We start from the raw sequence: 20,507 nt of genomic DNA on the forward strand, positions 1-20,507 counted from the left end.
GTGTCACTGTGTCTGTGAGTGGGTGCAAGAGTGTGTCAGTGGGTCTATGAGTGGGTGTGTGAGTGACCAAGTGGGTCTGTGAATGTGTGTTTGTGTTTCAGTGGGTCTGTGAGTGGGTGTGAGTGCTGACGACGATGGCAGAGTCTGCCCACAGGCCGACGGAAAGGTTCAACCCACCCATCGAATTATGAACCACCAGTCCGCCGCCAGTTCTGGGGCGGGAACCACCACCACACAAAGCCAGGCGGAAAAGAACCAAATATAAGGAAACACTCACCGGAGTCCCACAGAACGCGCCGCGGCAGACATGGATAGAGAGCTGCAGATCATGCCAGCCATGCTCCTTGCCATATACCTCCACGACCGAGACTTCCGACGAAGATGACGACGGTAAGTACCGCAACCTACTGAACAAGGGAAGAAAGGGCACAGTCACATACCCAACCACTCCACAAACCCTGCAACACCCCCAACCCTTCACAGCAGCACAACCCATACACCCCACAGCAAGAGGTACTTACCCGACACAAGGCTATTCCAACTTGACCATAGTACATACAAATGCCCCACACCCATAAAAAAATGAAACAAAAGTCCATGGTTCAACGGCGTGCCGCTGAAACACAGGCGACACAGAAACTTTAATGTGAAGCTCACAGAGCCAAAAAGTCTAAACAGGGCCAATGGCCTGTCCGTATGGAGACAATTGCCATGGGCCACAACGGGCCCAACCTGACTCCTACAAGTGCATGGTACTCCACCTAATGGGGCAACATATGGGCATCCAGGCACCTCACAGAAGGGGGTCGGAGGGTGGTGGAGGTGGGGATTTTTGACGTGGGTGGGCCTTTGACTTTTGTGTGGAAGGTGGAGGGGGGTGGGCTTGTCCTTTGAAGGAAGTGGGGGCTGTTTGGATCGGGTGGAGCTAGATGGCCTAGGCTCAGTCCGGGCCTTTTTCTTATCTGGGGAAGGGGCACAGGAATGTGAAGGGTGGACAGGGGTGGGCTGTGATGTGGAAGGAGTGGAAAGGGCAAGGAGGTGAGCACGTTTGGGGACAAGATGGGGTGGGCCAGTGGGTTGGAAGAGGTCAGCACAGGAAAGGAAAAGTTTCTTCGGAGCAATTGCGGTGGGCGTGGATGAGGGTGTGGGAGTGGAGGCACAGGATGTGGATGTATGTGGTGTAGGGGTGCGTGTAGTGGGTGCAGATGACTGGTCAGTATGCTGTGGTGTGGTGGATGTCTGATGGGAGGGTGTCTTGGTGCGTTTGTGTGTTTTTGGAGGGGGGTGGACACAGTGGGAGAAGACAGACAGCTAGTGTGGATGTATGTTGTGTGGTTGTCTGCTAGTCTGGTGAATGTGCTGCATGTGTCGACTACAGTAGCAGTAGTGAGTGCAGGTGTGGGGCGCATGTATGGATAGCTGCTATTGTGGTGAGTGCAGGAAGAAGAGCAGCAACAGTGAGTGAAGGTACAGTGCATGAGGGAGTGGATGTAGAGGGGACAGGCAGGGAGGCGGAAGAGGTGGACACACTGGGGGAAGTAGATGTTGGTGTGTTTAGGTGTCTTTTGGCTGTGTGAATGTTTGTGGTGGGACATGAGGTGCTTGTGTTTTGAAGTGTGTTTCTTGTGTGTTGATGTGCTTGACTGGGTGTCTGAATGTGTGCCTTGGACAGGTGAAGGGAGTGGGGTGCTGGAAGGGGTAGAGGAGGTTGGAGGGGGGACGGAATGGCCAGGGAAACTGGCTGCCATCTGAGAGTAGGCCAGAGCCTGAAAAGATCTCTGTAGGGCATACACAGCACCGTGAATGCCATTCAGATAGGCATTTGTCTGCTGCACCCCTGATGCTAGCCTCTGGATGGCAATGACAATGGTTGTCTGCCTTACTTAGATAGTTCTCAGGAGGTCAATAGCCTCCTCTGTGAGGGCAGCAGGGCTGACTGGGGCAGGGGAGGAGGTGCCTGGGGCGAAGGAGAAACCCACCTTTCTGGGTAGGCGGCACGAGTAACTCGGTGGGGATCAGAAGGGAGGGAGGTGATGGAATGGGGGGTGGCGAAAGATGTCACGGTAGTGGCGTGGGCACTAGGGTCCGCCACCGCCGGGGAGCCCCAATCGGAGGAGGTCTCGGAGTCACTACCTCATGTGGAAGTAGCCTCCCCGTGGAACTCCCCTTGCCCTCCCACCCACTGGTCTGTTGTTTCTGCCTCCGAGGATCCGTGGGCCCCTGCCTCCCCTACTGCCAGTGCCTCAGCTCCCTCGTCTGATGCTGATGCTGTACCATACCAACACAAGAGAACAGGGATGGGGAGACAAAACAGGAGAGACACTTGTAAATAGCTGAAAGGAGTGAACATAGTGGCTATACATACACCCACCCAAAAGACCCTCCAACAGGCAGCACCGTTCACTATGCCCATGGCCATGCCCTGACTACTGACCAGAATACTGCTCTACTCCCATCCTCTGGACTACCTAAGGAGGCGATGTGTGGGAGACCTGACAAAGACACCCTTTCACCCTTTGGGGACCATAAAGTAGATGGACACCAGTCTAAGTACCTGCCTCTAAGCAGCATGAACCCTACTGCACACCCAGACATCCTTCCAGACTGAAGTATGTGAAATGAGTACTCACCCCCTTGTGACAGCTGTGCAGCCTTCAAGCGCCCATCCAGGTCTAGGTACGCCACCGCCAGGATCCGTCGCATAAGGGGGGGTCAGTGCTCGACGGGCACCTCTTCCAGGTTGGGAGGACTTCCCCAGCTGGGCTTCACTGATCTTATGCGCCCTGCGCCGCAGGTCTTCCCACCTCTTTTTACAGTGGGTGCTCTGCCGGCTGAAGACCCCCAATGTCCGCACCTCCTTGGTGATGGCATGTCAATGTGCCCTCTTCTGGTGGGTGCTGACCTAAAAGGGCGACACAGAAATGGAACACAGAGGTCAGGCACTTGCATGATAGGAACAGCTGGCTAATCGTCCACTATGGGATGGATAGTACTCTCAGACATACAGGACAGTCGCACGCAGCATGCCATGCACCATGGCCCATGCAGGCTCAGAGATGTACACATATGTGCAAGCAACACCATCCATTACACACACACAGTGCCCCCCAAACCCAGACTCACCTGTACCTCTGGCCGTCCGTACAGTTTTGCGTATAAGGGCAGGACCCCATCAACTAGCTTCTCCAGTTCCTCCTGGATGAAGGCCGGGGCCCTCTCCCCTGCAACACGAGGCATATCCATAGCCAGAGGCAGGCCACAGCAGTACACAGAGTGGAGTACCTGTCCGCACCAGATCAGGGAGTCAAGTGATCAAACAATGATGAACGCAGGTACGTTCCACGGCGGTGTGCACCGTCACTGCCGGCGGTGATCATGATACGCCAGGATTCCCCATTGGCATCCATGTTAACCAATGAGGGTACGAACAGCGGTAAACACCGCCTTACGCTGTGACGTCAACCGCTAGCGGTATGAGGTGCCTTCCACAACAGAAAGGCAGATTTACAGTGGACAGACAGTTTGCCATGACCTACGCATCTAGAATTAATTACTACTCACAATGCAGGCCCTACTAGCCACATCAAGCACCTAGGCATCTGTCCATTCAGTATTGTAGCACATGAAATACTCTGTTTCCTTCTTGTGATGTACATGTGTATCTGTCAGGTAGCAGGTATTGTAGAACACGCGCAACAAATAAGGACCTTTGCGCATTAATGGATCCTGCACTAACTCTGGGAAATCGTAATCAGCATGCCATCCCAACTGAAGTGCAGGTGCTCTCCACACTCCATGTCCTGGCCACGGCCTCATTTCAAGTGACAGTGGGCATGGGTGTTGGATTTTCACAGTCAATGTTCAGCCAGGTGAAAACAAAAGCACAACCAGGGCACTCCGAATAATGAGTCCACGATGAAGAAAGTTGCAGAATTCTTTATTCCTTTGTATTGCGAAAGATCCAATCAATGCTCAGAGATAAACATATCCTCATGTTTGAGAGAAAACCCATCAATGTTCAGAAACAGCCAACACGTGTTTCGTCCACACAACTTTTTCAAGGCTGGAAACAAGAAAATAAGGGATCTCTTAAGACTTATACAAACTACCATCCGGTAGGTATGGAATACTATAATAATTAGCCAAATGGAAAATAAAATAAAACAAAAAAGTTCTCCATGAAGTTTATAGCCCTTAGGCGTGACAAGAAATCTGGAATAGAGATACTCCCAAGCTGGAGAGTGTTAGGGAAAAACTTAGCGAAAATCGCCACCAAAAAGTGCCGGTGAAGAGAGAAGAGAGGTGGGAAAAGATAAACGTATTAAAAGGCAAGAGTAAAAAGATCACCAACGTGGATACTAGCTACAGTAAAATGTGAGGTTGCCCAGAAGTGAAAATGAAATAATGAAACCGAAAACACGCTCTAGGAAAGAGCTACCAGTGCCCCCGCAAAATTAAACTTAGGAACATGTTGTTGGGCATGTTTACAAGTTTTGTGGTGTACTGTATTATCTGTACGTGTGGGCTTATATATGTTGGAAGCACTATTCGACCATTAAAAGAGAGAATACAAGAACATCTGAGGGCCATTCGAACATCGAATATTAACTACCCTTTTGCAATTCACTATAATGAGTCACATGGACACAGAGAAGTCTTGGACATTGCTGTCCGTGGCATTGACTCATTGAACAGGACACCTCGAGGTGGCAACAGGACTTTGGCCTTAAGACGCCTTGAAAGCAGGTGGATTATCAAACTACGGGCTGTAGAACTGGGTCTCAACATCCACAAGGACCTACATGTATTTCTCCAAATATTGTGTTTTTCCCACATACGTCCATTATCTCCTTCCCCCCTTTTCTTTTCCTTTTCATGAAGCATTGCCATGTCCTTTTTGTACATGCATATATTTTTTGAATGTATATTTCACTGTTGAAGGTAACGCTGTACTATTGGTCGTGAAATGTAATTGTACTAAGTAGTCGAACTAACGGCACATACACAACTGCTTAAAGGGAATTCCCTTTATATCCCATTTCTGGTCATTGTTTGTTGGGTATTGTTTGTTAGGTTGAACTTGTATGCGTGATTTGGGGTTAATAACACCTCACCCGTCTCAATTTGTTTGGACACTGGTCTTATGGGAATATAACGAGTTTTTCCCTCGCTCTGCACAATGTATTACATTCTTGTCTATGTGAAACACCCTTTACCATTGGTGTATAACAATATGCCTTAGCCGTTTTTCTTCCAATTTTTTTACATGAGTTGCATGCATGCCTCTTTTGGGACTACATAATGTGCATGGTGGCGGTTCTTTGTTTTCCAGTTTTTTCCCTTTTCTCTCTTTTTCTTCTTCTCTTCTTCTTTTCTTCTTCTGTTTATTTCTGTTTCTCATTTATCACATATCTCTCCTATTTTCCTATCCACCTACCTACTTTTTGCATTCAATCACAGATTGGAGTGCCCATATGCCCTTCCATTGATTTGGTTTAGATCCTTTTTACATTACCATAGTTTTAGTGGCCCACATAGTCTATTAACCTCCGCTGACTCAGTCTACGTCAATAATTATTGTGCATCGTTTTCATGCCCGTTTATATGCTCTGGCAGTTACTCAATACACTCAACATGGCGCCTCATAAGTGCCGTTTAGTCAAGGATAGGTGCTTTTTCCACATTTCGATCGTAGTCCTTTTTCCCTTTTTTGAAGGTGCTATTATAGACGCCAGTCCCAACCGGGGCGCGTCTTCAAGAACCTGCAGCATTATCACGCGCAAGCCGCATTTGTTATTTTTCCCTGACTCTCGGGACCATTGAGAGGTCAGGTAAGGGGCCACACGTTGCTTTGCCACTCGCGTTAGGAGCGGTTACGGACAACAAGCCGTGAAAGCTTTGTTATGGGAAGGAATTTTCTTTCTCTTGTTTCTGTTTTATGACGGGCGCGTTTTCCCGGGATATTTTACATTTTTTCATAGCTGGGTTTCACTTATTTCCCATACCTTACAGGTGTTCGCTTTAACATAGAGGCACGTGTTTAACAATAAGAACACTTCCTATTAGGATATATTATCCGTTTTTACTCGTTTTGCAGAGTTTATCTTATCGCGTTGTTGGTCATCTGTAGTTTTAGTTATAACCTTCGGTTTTGTATACTGCTGCTTCATTTCAATAGACATGCTTTTCCATACACATGTTTTTAGTGTTATGCCTGGGCCTCATGCGCTTTCGGGGTAGCTCATCCCTACATGTTGCTATGGTGAATACCTGCTCAAAGGGTTAGCCTTTTCCCTAGTTTTTATTATGTTTATCGCTATCTACGCCTCTTTATATGGCAGGCTCTTCTTACCTGCATATTGCCTTCTCTTTTATTTTCTACTATAAAGGTGTGGGCTTATCAGGGCCCTTTCACGTGCCATCCCGTATTAAAATTTTTTGAATGCCTACAACCAGGACAATCCTCACCTCTTTAGGACTGTTACTTCCCTATGCATTAAGGGACGGCTCTGGACACTGCTGTCATCAATCATTCTTTTGGTATGACTGAATCAGCCCTTTTTCCTTCCCTACTCTCGCACGTTTATTTCCAGCAAGGACCATATAGTTTAATCCACATTTTTCATGGGCCTCTTTCTTTTCCTTTTCACATGACCCTTTTGGGGGTCCATTCCATAAGGACCTTAGCATTTGGCCATGCCCAACAACATGTTCCTAAGTTTTAATTTTGTGGGGGCACTGGTAGCTCTTTCCTAGAGCGTGTTTTCGGTTTCATTATTTCATTTTCACTTCTGGGCAACCTCACATTTTACTGTACCTAGTATCCACGTTGGTGATCTTTTTACTCTCGCCTTTTAATACGTTTATCTTTTCCCACCTCTCTTCTCTCTTCACCGGCACTTTTTGGTGGCGATTTTCGCTAAGTTTTTCCCTAACACTCTCCAGCTTGGGAGTATCTCTATTCCAGATTTCTTGTCACGCCTAAGGGCTATAAACACCATGGAGAACATTTTTGTTTGATTTTATTTTCCAGTTGGTTTATTATCGTATTCCATACCTACCGGATGGTAGTTTGTATAAGTCTTAAGAGATCCCTTTTTTTCTTGTTTCCAGCCTTGAAAAAGTCCGTGTGGGCGAAACACGTGTTGGCTGTTTCTGAACATTGATGGGTTTTCTCTTAAACATGAGGATATGTTTATCTCTGAGCATTGATTGGAGTTTTCTCAATACAAAGGAATAAAGAATTCTGCAACTTTCTTCATCGTGGACTCATTATTCGGAGTGCCCTGGTTGTGCTTTTGTTTTCACTTTGTATCTACAGCACGTGACATAGGTGGCATTTCCGAATCCCTCCTGTGTTCTGTGCATCTCGATTCTCAAGGTGGTTGGGTATTTATACCAGGTTGGCACCCTCCCCAAGACTGTACATTCAATAGATGAACTTTGTTGCTCCTCGTTTCAGATGTGCGACATCCTAGCATCAACCACTGTGTAGTAACTTTGACTAAATGTTCAGCCAGGTACTGACAAGATTTCTGAATGCATTTATACAACATCTGCAGTCCTATGTGAGGTTTCCCCAAGGTACTGACCTACCTGCCATCAAGTCAGAATTCTATGCCTTTGCCAACATACCCCATGTCATTGGTGCCATAGATGGCACCCACAGACCCATCATCCCCCCAAGAGTGAGTTAACAGGTGCACAGAAACAGAAATAACTTTCACTCCATGAACATCCAATTGGTATGTACTGCAGTACATCTCACATGTGAATGCCATGTTTCCAGGTTCAGTCCATTATTCCTTTGTGTTGAGGAACAGTAGTGTGCCACAGAAGATGGAACAACTACAAGAGGACAGAGGGTGGATCACAGGTAAGTGTGCCTGTCACTAACTGACACATTGCAGAAAACCAGCCTGTCTGATTTAGGGGCATAACAATGACGACTCTGTATTGCACCATTTTCTAGGTGATTCTAGCTATCCAAACTTGTGTTGGCTCCTGACACCAGTGAGGAATCCCAGGACGGATGCAGAGAGGACTTACAATGAGGCCCATGTACGTACAAGGAGGGTAATAGCGCGAACTATAGGTCTCCTGAAGGCTAGATTTCGTTGTCTACATATCTCTGGGGGTTCCCTGGCCTATGGGCCTGAAAAGGTGTGTAGAATAGTGGTGGCCTGCTACATGCTGCACGACGTGGCAGTGAGACATTCTATCCCCCTCTTGGAGGTGGAGGGTGCTGTCAGTCCTGATCAGCTACTTCAGGAGAGGAGAGTGATGGTGATGATGAGGAAGGGGAAGATGTCAATTCCAGGAACCAACTCATACAACTCTACTTCCAGTAACTGTGTGGGACTTGGGCCTGTCATTGGGGTTTGTGACTAATACTGTCAGTGTGCTCAGTCATATAGGGGAGGTTGGTAATGATAGGCGACACATGGCCCACTTCTGCATGGTACTGACTGAAAATATATGCATTTCCTCCTTGCCACCATTTAGGCACATAGGACTCCCTTCATGCACAGATTCGACAATAAAGTTGTTCTCTGCCAATTGCATCCATACTTCACTTTGGTCACAATTTAAAACAGGGGACAGTGTTACAGGTGTGAAATGTGTTTTATTGGTTGAAGGTGAGTGAATAGTGCTATTTACAGTGATGGCAAGTCGCAAGGGGGGGGTGTCCTCAAGATCAAAATGGTGGCAGCCTTGTTGGTAGTATTGATGGGTCCATCTTGTCTAACAGTACTTCATATTGCCTCTTAGCAATGTGTGGTTGGGTGGGTTGGTTGCTGTGCATATTGTTGCAGAGTTACTTATTGGAGGGGGCCTTGTTCTTAGCTGGGGTTTCAGTGCCATATATTGGCCTGAGGGTCCGTTTGGGCGCCTGCTGTTGCCCTTCAGGGGATGACATGGTAGGCCCTTGTGTTTCGTGTGAGGGTAGTTCCTGGGATGTTTCTGCTGCTGGGGTCATCTGCTGCTGGTTGTCCAGTGCTGTTGTGGGGGCCTCTTGTCCGGTGTGGGTGTCAGATTTGTTTTTGACCAGCTGTAGCAGTGGTCCTGCTATGGTGGCCATTGTGGCATTGTGCTGTTTCCACTGCTCCATGGCCTGTTGGTGGTGTTCCTGCTACATCCTCTGACTGTGCTCCAGGTTGGACACCATCTGTGCCAACCTGTCATAGGTATGTTGGTAGGCCCCCAATACCTCTGATATCACGTCCTGGGCTACTGCATCCATCCTGTGGCCTCCCCACTGGCCCACTACCATCCTTGTACTTGCCCTAGCCCCCGTGCCTGTGTCCCCTGCACAGGTCTGGCAGTACCACTTGTACTGGGGCCCTCGCTTTCCTGCATATTGGGAGTGGGAGACTCTGGCCTCTGTACCTGTGTTCCACCAGTCTGTGGCCTGGGTACACTGGTGTGGGGATGCCTGCCCTGGGCTGCTGGTCTTGACTGGGTGGTAGGGTGTCAGTGGTTTCCTGGGTGGGGCTTCCGCATGGTGAGAGTCCAGGACTGTGTGAGGAGCCTGCCTGCTCATCAGTGTCCAGGGATCCTTCACCAGTGTCCTGTGAGGTGCCTCTGTCTCTCTGGGGGCCACTGGAACTCCTTGTCCTGTCCGTTAGGGTTACATGGGTGGTGGTGCCTGTTGGGGGACATATACATGTCTGTTACATCTGCATGAACGTTTGAGGGGAACAGGACTGGGCTAATTTGTGCTGGTGTAACTTTCAGGGGCCTTCCAGGGTGCCTTTGTGAGGTTGACATTGCATTTATCGCCAGTGTGGGGTTGCATTATGGTGGGGGGTGTCGTTCCATTGTGGGTATGTGCAGGGGTTGGTGACTGTGCACTGCGGGAGGGATGTAGGCCTGTTAGTGGGTTTGTGGTCATGCAGGGGGGGTGGATGTAGTGGATGATGCTTGGGTGGGGTGTAGGTCCTGTTGGGTGTGGGTGGGGTGGTGCATGCATTACAGGTGTGGTGGATATGGGGTATGTGTTGATGACTTACCCGAGTCCATTCCTCCAGTGAGTCCAGTGAGTCCCTCTGGGTGCAGAATGGCCAGTACCTTTTCCTCCCAGTCTGTGTGTTCTGGTGGTGTTGGTGGCAGTCCTCCCCCAGTCTTCTGCACTGCGATGTGGTGCCTTGATATCATGCCCCTGACCTTCCCCCGCAGGTCGTTCCATCTCTTCCGGATGTCGTCCCTGGTGCATGGATGGTGTCCCAATGCATTGACCCTGTTCACAATGGTCTGCCACAGCTCCATCTTCCTTGCGATGGGTGTGTGCTGCACCTCAGCCCCAAATATTTGTGGCTCCACCTTCAAGATCTCATCCACTATGGTCCTTAACTCCCTTTCGGTGAAGCGTGGATGTTTGGGGGGGACATGGTGAGTGTGGTGAATGGTGTTGGTGCTGGGAACAAGGTGAGGGTGCTCTGCTGTGGGTCGGTGTGCGAGTCCTGTATGCTGGCGTTCGCTGTCTGCCTCTGGTGCTATCCATCTTCTTGTCCTGGTTTCGTTGCAAAGGACTGTGTGGTGTGTCTTGGGTTGTTTTATGGGGTTCTGGATGTGTGTCAGGTGTGTGGGTCATTCGCATATCCAATGTGTGCACTTCTTGCTGTTGAGTCCACTTGCCGCACTTGCCGGTCGCAGCCGCCAATGGTCGTCCAGCCTCCACTGTCCGCCAAGGTGATTTGTGCATCATTATTTGGAGGGTGGGATGTGGGTGTGCTTGGCAGTGGCGGGGTGGGGAGGTCCGGGATTCCCGCCGACAGAGTCATGGCGGGGAGTGGTGGTCTGGAGATTTTTGGCGGGGTTGGGATTTTCGTTCATTATATGGCGGGTTTCCATTCTCCGCCAACGGCGGGATTATGTTCACTGCCGCCACGGCGGTTGGCTGTCTTTCCCGCTGTGTTCATAATGACCGCCTAAGTGTCTGAATGGGTCTTTGAGTGGGTGTATGAGTGTCACTGTGTCTGTGAGTGGGTGCATGAGTGAATCAGTGGGTCAATGAGTGGGTGTATGAGTGACCAATTGGGTCTGTGATTGGGTGTTTGTGTTTCAGTAAGTGTGTGAGTGGGTGTCTGAGTGTCTGAATGGGTCCTTTAGTGGATGTATGGGGGACAGTATGTCTCTCTGTGGGTACATGAATGTCTGTGTGGGTCTGTGAGTGGGTATGAAAGAGTGTGAATGTGTCTCAAAGTGGGTGTCTGAGTGGGTATTTGAGTGGGTGTCTGAGTGTCTGAATGGGTCCTTTAGTGGGTGTATGGGGGACAGTATGTCTTTCTGTGGGTACATGAATGTCTGTGGGTATGAAAGAGTGTGAATGGGTCCCAAAGTGGGTGTCTGAGTGGATATTTGAGTGTGTGTATGAGTGTCACTGTGCCTGTGATTGCCTGTATGAGTGTGTCAGTGGGTCTGACAGTGGTTGTATGAGTGACTGAGCGAGTCTCTGAGTGGGTGTATATGTGTCAGAGTGAGCCTGTGAGTGGGTGTATAGATGTCTGAGTGGGGCTGTGAGTGTGTGTCTAAGTGTCTGAATGGGTCTGTGAGTTGGTGTATGAGTGTCAATGTGTCTCTGTGAGTACATAAATGTCTTTGTGGGTCTTTGAGTGGGTGTTTGAGAGTGTGAGTGGGTCTGTGAGTGGGTGTCTAAGTGTCTGAATAGGTATTTGAGTGTGTATATGAGTGTCACTGTGTCTGTGAGTGTGTGCATGAGTGTGTCAGTGGGTCTGTGAGTGGGTGTATGAGTGTGTCAGTGGGTCTTTGAGTGGGTGTGTGAATGAGCAAGAGGGTTTGTGAGTGGGTGTTTAAGTTTCTGTGTGAATGAGTGGGTATGTGAGTGGGTGTATAAGTGTTTGAGTGGGTCTGTGAGTGGGTGTCTGAGTGTCTGAATGGGTCTTTGAGTGGGCGTATGAGGACAGTGCATCTCTCTGTGGGTGCATGAATGTATATGTGGGTCTGTGGTTGGGTGTGTAAGAGTGTGACTGGGTCCCTGATTGGGTGTCTGAGTGCCTGAATGGATCTTTGAGTGGGTGTATGTCTGTCTGAGTGGGTATTTGAGTAGGTGTATGAGCGTCACTGTGTGTGGGTGCCTGAGTGACTGAGTGGGTCTCTGAGTGGGTCCGTGAGTGGGTGTAAAATTGTCACAGTGGGTAGTGAGTGGGTGTCTGAGTATCTGAATGGGTCTGTGAGTGGGTGTATGAGGGTAATTGCATCTCTCTCTGTGGGTACATGAGTGATTGTGTGGGTCTTCAAGTGGGTAAGTGTCTGAATGGGTCTTTGAGTGGGTGTATGAGTGTCACTGTGTCTGTGAGTGAGTGCATGAGTGTGACAGTGGGTCTGTGAGGTGGTGTATGAGAGACCAAGAGGGTTTGTGAGTGGGTGTATACGTGTCTGTGTAGGTCTGTCAGTGGGTGTCTAAGTGTCTGAATGGGTCTTTGAGTGGGCATATGAGGGACAGTGCATCTCTCTGTGGGTTCATGAATGTCTGTGTGGGTCTGTGAGTGGGTGTGTGAAAGTATGAGTGGGTCTCTGAGTGGGTGCCTGAATGTCGGACTGGGTCTTTGAGTGGGTGTATGAGTGTCTGAGTGGGTATTTGAATGGATGTATGAGTGTCACTGTGTCTCTGAGTAGGTGCATGAGTGTGTCAGTGGGTCTGTGACTGGGTGTATGAGTGAATGAGTGGTGGTCTGAGTGGGTGTATAAGTGTCTGAGTGGGGCTGTGAGTGGGTTTTTGAGTGTTTGAATGGGTATCACAGTGCATGCATTAGTGTGTGAGTGAGTGTGTGAATCTATTTTGAAAACATTTTTTCAGAAGGGTTCTCAACTCCGTTGCTGGGTTACAGAGGGGGCCATAACGAGCACTGCGACAGAGTTGAGATGCCCCGACTGTGATAAAAATGTTTTTTTTAACCTTTTTAAAGTCATAAGGGGACCCTCAGACACCTTTTAATAAACCTCATGGGGTCAGAGTAACTCTACCCTGAACCCTTTTATTGTTTTCTGCTCTCAATTCCATCCCCCAGGACCGTTGCCTGGTACATAAAATGACAACCACAACTTTCTGCACAGGTTGCAGCCAGCCAATCACAGTACCGCTTCAGTCGCGTGGTGCAATGATGTTCCACGCAGGAGTTGGCACAGATCCGCATCCCTATACATACAATTTTTTTTTCCACTTAATAACTACAAAACCACTGAATGGATTCACACCAAATTACAAAAAGGTCACTTTCTGGACCAGGCCCTAACTTTCTGCCAAATTCGGTGAAATTCCATCCAGTGGTTCGGGTGCTATTGCTGTTCAAACTCCCTATAGAAAAGTGAACATGGAAATAGCATTTCGGGACCCTCTTTTTTCTCTTCCACTGCTTGACGGATCACCCCGAAACCTTCCAGAGAGCAGCTCACGTGAACTGCAAATTTGTTTGGAAAATTTCATGAATATTCGTCATCAGACGCCAAAGATAGAGGCAAGTGAAAAAAAACTTTTTCTATAGAAACTAGGTCCTAACTAAAACTACCTAGTGGCAACTGCCACTTGGTAATTCACTTTAAAAAACAAAGGTTAAAGGGACATTACAGGGAGTGCAGAATTATTAGGCAAATGAGTATTTTGACCACATCATCCTCTTTATGCATGTTGTCTTACTCCAAGCTGTATAGGCTCGAAAGCCTACTACCAATTAAGCATATTAGGTGATGTGCATCTCTGTAATGAGAAGGGGTGTGGTCTAATGACATCAACACCCTATATCAGGTGTGCATAATTATTAGGCAACTTCCTTTCCTTTGGCAAAATGGGTCAAAAGAAGGACTTGACAGGCTCCGAAAAGTCAAAAATAGTGAGATATCTTGCAGAGGGATGCAGCACTCTTACAATTGCAAAGCTTCTGAAGCGTGATCATCGAACAATCAAGCGTTTCATTCAAAATAGTCAACAGGGTCGCAAGAAGCGTGTGGAAAAACCAAGGCGCAAAATAACTGCCCATGAACTGAGAAAAGTCAAGCGTGCAGCTGCCACAATGCCACTTGCTACCAGTTTGGCCATATTTCAGAGCTGCAACATCACTGGAGTGCCCAAAAGCACAAGGTGTGCAATACTCAGAGACATGGCCAAGGTAAGAAAGGCTGAAAGACGACCACCACTGAACAAGACACACAAGCTGAAACGTCAAGACTGGGCCAATAAATATCTCAAGACTGATTTTTCTAAGGTTTTATGGACTGATGAAATGAGAGTGAGTCTTGATGGGCCAGATGGATGGGCCCGTGGCTGGATTGGTAAAGGGCAGAGAGCTCCAGTCCGACTCAGACGCCAGCAAGGTGGAGGTGGAGTACTGGTTTGGGCTGGTATCATCAAAGATGAGCTTGTGGGGCCTTTTCGGGTTGAGGATGGAGTCAAGCTCAACTCCCAGTCCTACTGCCAGTTCCTGGAAGACACCTTCTTCAAGCAGTGGTACAGGAAGAAGTCTGCATCCTTCAAGAAAAACATGATTTTCATGCAGGACAATGCTCCATCACACGCGTCCAAGTACTCCACAGCGTGGCTGGCAAGAAAGGGTATAAAAGAAGGAAATCTAATGACATGGCCTCCTTGTTCACCTGATCTGAACCCCATTGAGAACCTGTGGTCCATCATCAAATGTGAGATTTACAAGGAGGAAAACAGTACACCTCTCTGAACAGTGTCTGGGAGGCTGTGGTTGCTGCTGCACGCAATGTTGATGGTGAACAGATCAAAACACTGACAGAATCCATGGATGGCAGGCTTTTGAGTGTCCTTGCAAAGAAAGGTGGCTATATTGGTCACTGATTTGTTTTTGTTTTGTTTTTGAATGTCAGAAATGTATATTTGTGAATGTTGAGATGTTATATTGGTTTCACTGGTAATAATAAATAATTGAAATGGGTATTTTTTTTTTTTTTTGTTAAGTTGCCTAATAATTATGCACAGTAATAGTCACCTGCACACACAGATATCCCCCTAACATAGCTAAAACTAAAAACAAACTAAAAACTACTTCCAAAAATATTCAGCTTTGATATTAATGAGTTTTTTGGGTTCATTGAGAACATGGTTGTTGTTCAATAATAAAATTAATCCTCAATAATACAACTTGCCTAATAATTCTGCACTCCCTGTATAGTTAGGCTCATATTTAAAATGTTCAAAACCATAGAAATTCACCTGTTATAGTTAGAGTTATCTCAAGTAACTATAACTCGTGCCATAAGGCAACCATAACTCGCGCCCCCGCCATGGACAGTCTTTTCATCAAAAATGTTACAGCATATATTTCATTGGTATTATCAATGATGTTATCAAAGATTTCATGAGTGCAGTAATTTGTGAAGTAATTAGCAGTGCATGACCAGGACGGGAGTTATAGTAACCTTTGATTTTTTAAGTGAATTTCTATGCTTTTTTAATTCTATTTCCTAACTACAACGTCCCTGTAACCTTTGTTTTTTTCAGTGAATTTCTATGTTTTTTTAATGTAAAGTAATTTTCATTACTATAAGTTAATCGGCCGTGTGCAGCCTTAATCGGCCTAACCACCCAACCCTGAGAGAGAGAGAGAGAGAGAGAGAGAGAGAGAGAGAGAGTGAGAGAGAGAGAGAGAGAGAGAGAGAGAGAGAGAGAGAGAGAGAGAGAGAGAAAATGACAGGACTGCAGGAGGAGCCTCAAGGAACCTCCGGTCCTAGTCGGCTTCCCACATCTTATGGGAACCAGCATTGTACCTAAAGCCAAGGCGCTGCTTTAAAAATGTAAAAAGCAGCTCTCTGCTTACGGTAGCAATGTTTTTATCTGTTTCCCTGCACGCATATTTGTGTGCAGGGAAACACATGAGAACCCCACTTTCTTCAAGTGAGAGCTGTTTGACAGCTCTCACTTGCAGAAAGCTGAGTGTTAGCTTTGACTTGGCTTGAGCTGTCAAAGCTCCCACCAGGTCAGAGCAAACAGCTATGTACCAGGGTGGGCACCCTGGGACATAGCAGGATCGGGCCCTGGGGTGTGGCTATCCCCAGGGCTATCTATGGTTCCTCAAGAGGAAGCACAATGTCCCCCTCCAGTATAAAATATCCCCAGGGAGGTGGTGGTCCCCGGGGCCATGTGTACGCAACAGACACCCTGCATTCATTTAATTCAGCCCTAGGGAGGCGGTGGTCCCTGGAGCTGCAGGGTGGGGGCGTGTACCACCACATTATATTTGATTAAAGCCCCAGGGAGGAGACAGTCCCTGGGGCCACAGGGGGGCCATGCCGCCCCTGCATTGTATTTGATTAAAGCCCCAGGGATGTGGCAGTCTCTGGGGCATCAAAATGCTTTCCTTTATTTGAACATGCCTGGCCCATCCAGGGGCTTCACAAAACAAGCGCGGAAGCCCACACTTGTTGTTCTTATTTTTGCCTTGAATTTGTGATGTTGTCATGAACATTTGGCAAAATATATTTTTTTAAGTGTTTTTTATCCATGGCAGGGTCTCTCTGGGACCCCAGCACCAGAGGTAAGGTGTCAGGGTGTACCTACACTGGCCCTTTTTCTTTTTTGTAATCTTTTTTGCAGTTCCAGGTTTGAAGCCAATCCGAGCTCTGTATACTGTATATATATATATATATATATATATATATATATATATATATATATATATATATATATATATATATATATATATATATAAATATATACACACACACACATACACACACACACACATATATATATATATACTGAAACAAACAAAAGTTAAAGTAAAGTTTTAGTTAAGTGAAATGGTCAGTAACCAGGTGACATTTTAAAATCTAAAAAACACTGAAATTTACCTCCATCACATAATTGAAAATATCACTGCAACATTTGCAGTGAAATTATTGAGGAAAAAACTGCATGGCTGGAATGCGACTTATAGTTATCTACAGGGTCAAAACTAATTGCATCTGGCTAGGCCCAATCTGGGGTGGCATGGTGAGCAAAATAACAATGTATTAATCTCAGATCTGTGACTGGGGGTGAGTGTTTGCATCGTTCAGCACTCTGTCCATCATTCTTTTGTCTTGCTAAAGTTGCCCTAAATGGGAAGGGTATGCCCAGACGTGGGTCCCGTGCTCACTGTGCCACTGTATTTAAGCTAGCCTGGCTGATGAAGGATGATACCCTGCAACTGGTCCTAGTATGCTTCTTTCTGGTTCAGGAAGGACTTGGCTTGGTAGTTAGGCTGGACTGTTTCCATGACAAACAGGGTCAAGATTGATTTGCATATGGCTGGGTCCAAACTGGGGTGGCATGGTGAGCAAAAGAATGATAGATTAAACCCAGATCTGTGACTGGGGGTGAGTGTTTGCATTGTTCAGCACTCTGTCCATCATCCTTTTGTGTTGTTATAGTTATCTTAGGGCACACTTTATAGTTACTTGAGATAACTATAACCAGTGACTTTCTGTGGGTTTTTAGAGTTCAAAGCATTTCTTTGTTACTCAGCATTTCACCTAACTAAAGGATTATTTTAACCTTTGGATGCTTTTTGTGAATTTCTAGGCTATTTTTTAACATCCCTCGTGTTCTGGCATGACAATGACGGGGAGGAGAGGTCACACAACACCCCTCCCTGGGCCGATATCAGCCCCAGGGACCCTAAACCCCAGGGCCCAGTAACATTTTCAGGGTTAGGGAGGCACACAGGCCTCTTCCCCTGACCTCCTGGCATTATTGTTAATGGAATGGGGAGTATATGGCCCCACTCACCAGACCAATTTCAGCCATGGGGACCCCATCCCCTGGGACCCAATGTTATCATTAGGGATAGAGGACACATGGCCCCCTCCCTGGGCTACTTTGGGCCCCAGGGACCACATCCCCAGGTCCTGTCATTAATATTAGGGGGAGTGGGTATGTGGCCCCATCCCCAAGCTGACTTCAGCCCCGGGGACCCTATCCCCTTGGCCCAGCACCATCCTAAGGGGGAGAGGGCATGCAATCCCCATTCTCCTGGCCGATTTCAACCCCACAGACACCAGCCCCTAGGGTCCAGCACAATAAAAGGAGAGAGCCCCACATTCACCATAGTGTCACTGGTACTCCAGGGGTTGCAATGCTCCTGCCAAGCGGGAGGACACTCAGGTTTCCTTGCCTGCACCAGTGCGGGCAAGGAAACTGCTATGTCCTGGGTGGGCTCCTGAGGACATAGCATGTGAGCTGGCCCTGGGGTACGGGTCCCTAGGGTCAATAATGGCTCAGGGAGGGGGCCACAAGGGCCCCTCACTTGTTATTGAGTTCGCTACCCAGAGGGATTGGGTCTCTGGGGCTTCTAGAGGCTATGGGAGGGGGTCTGCATGGCCTCCCCTCCGTTTTAAACATGGTAGGCCCCGGGTAATGGGATCCTTGGGGCTGAAATTGGCCCTTAAGGGGAGCTGCATGCTCCCTCTCTCTCTACAAATGTGGCCAAGCCCTAGGGGTTAACAGGGACAAAACTGACCCAGGGAGGCGGGTCGCATGCCCTTCCCATAGAAAATGCACCAGGCCCTGTAAGATAGGATCCCTAGAGCCAAAATTGGCCTGAGGAGTCCATGTGCATCCCTCTCCCGCAAAAGTTAAGATCTCTTTCCCTCCAGGTACTGGCCTAACCGGGGGTTTTAAAAAACAAGTATGTGTAGCCACGCTTATTTTATAAAGTTGCAGAGTATTTGCTGATCTTCTGTGAATTAATGGCAGCATTTTAAAAAACATTTTTGGGGGCGTGTGGCCAACCAAAATGGCTAAGTGGACGTAATCCACATGGACTCTGCTGCATTCCTGAACAAAATCAAGGTGACTGGCAGCTACACCCAGAGAACTATACCATCCTGCAATGCAGCCCTCAAAAGAAATGGGGGGCTATGAGGTGGCAGCTGCCTGAACAACAAAATGACTGGTGGACCCTGCTATGAGACTGCCCTGGTGACACCCAGAGGCCAAGTCACAGCCCATGTGGTACGGCAAATGACCCGACAGCGGGGACCACCCTAGTCTTGCTCCTCCACTCCATGTGATTTATCGAGCATAGGTGATATGTTGAGATGGCAAAGAACACCGTTAACCTAATACCAGCCAGGTCGAGCAATGCACCTACTGTTCTAGACCCACAGCACCTGACAACTGAGGCGCGATCCAGGTGGAGAGTTGTTAATGTTCTGTGGGGCCCTAAGGCAACTGTGCTCCTCCATCCTAAGCAGGAAACAAACAAACCGTAAATGAAATACTATGGTCGGGGCTAAGCCGAGATAACAGTGGCCCTAGAAAGCCCATATAGGCCGCCTCACCTGACTTCAATAAGGTGACCGTGCCAAGTGGCAAACTTGTAGAGAAGCAGTCTGCCCAAGAGATGCTGAAGCAGAAGAAACCCGTGGTGGGGGTATTACAAGCACTTCAAGATGCTTTTATGAACTGCATGGTGACGGAAAGGCACTGACTGCTGAACACCCAGAGTAATTACCCTCTGCTACCCGACCCCCTAGGCAGCAATGCTCCTGGTAGTGCAATCACACCTAAACCTCAGCTCGGTGGAGAGTCTGGGGCTATCTTCAGAGACACTGCTTGCTGAATTTTGGTTTAGCTCATCAGCAAGGCTAAAGTAATGAATGCAGCAGGATGAACTGTGGCCTTACCCTGGGTGATTCTAGAGACACTGTGGCCCATTGCATCACACATCCCCCTAGCGCCAATCCACTATAGCTGTTCTTAATGGGTTCGGAGGGGCAGGGAGCCTTGTCTACCTGAGGGCTGTGCTTTGCTAAATAGCCCTAGCCTTGTGGCGGCCTCACCTCACACAAGAGGTCATTCTATCTGAGGAAAATATGATGACTGGTTTGAGCCTATTAACTTTAGTAGCTACCGAGCTGAGTACACCACCACACCAAGGCCCACTACACAGTGACCACCTTCTGCCTTTGTGTCTCCAAAAAAGGTATAATCCAATTGAGTGTTCAGTTACTTTACACCAGGAGAGGTCAGAGACCCCTGCCCCTTTATGGTCCAAGTTGACACAATGGCACTCACCAAAGAGGACCTTCTCTCCTCCCTGCAGGACTTTAAAAGAAAGCTGCTAGAAGACTTCAAAGCCAAAACTCCATTGGCAAAACTCTACTCCTTCAAGATGAAAGGCTCACTCCTACAGGCCATGTGGAAAGCAGAAATGGTCTTGTTCCAAGTTGCCACATGCTCCCTATTCCAGGACATCGCCCACTCTACACTGGCCCGTTGCCTATCACAACCTGTCACAGATAAACTCAGACAAAAGACCTAGGTGGTCATTATAAACATGGTGGTAAACACCACCCCGCCAGCGGTGGCAGTAACTACCGCCAACAGGCTGGCGGTCCGGACCACCAAATAATGAAGCCAATGATATACAAGAGGTGGTCTATCCACACACGCCCTCTTTGTAGTCCCAATGAGGACAGAGGAGGCCGCCCACAGGCCGGCGGAAAGGTCCTACCCGCCCACCAAATAATGAAACACAAGA

This window comes from Pleurodeles waltl, chromosome 7 (assembly GCF_031143425.1).
Source record: "Pleurodeles waltl isolate 20211129_DDA chromosome 7, aPleWal1.hap1.20221129, whole genome shotgun sequence".
NCBI lineage: Eukaryota > Metazoa > Chordata > Amphibia > Caudata > Salamandridae > Pleurodeles > Pleurodeles waltl.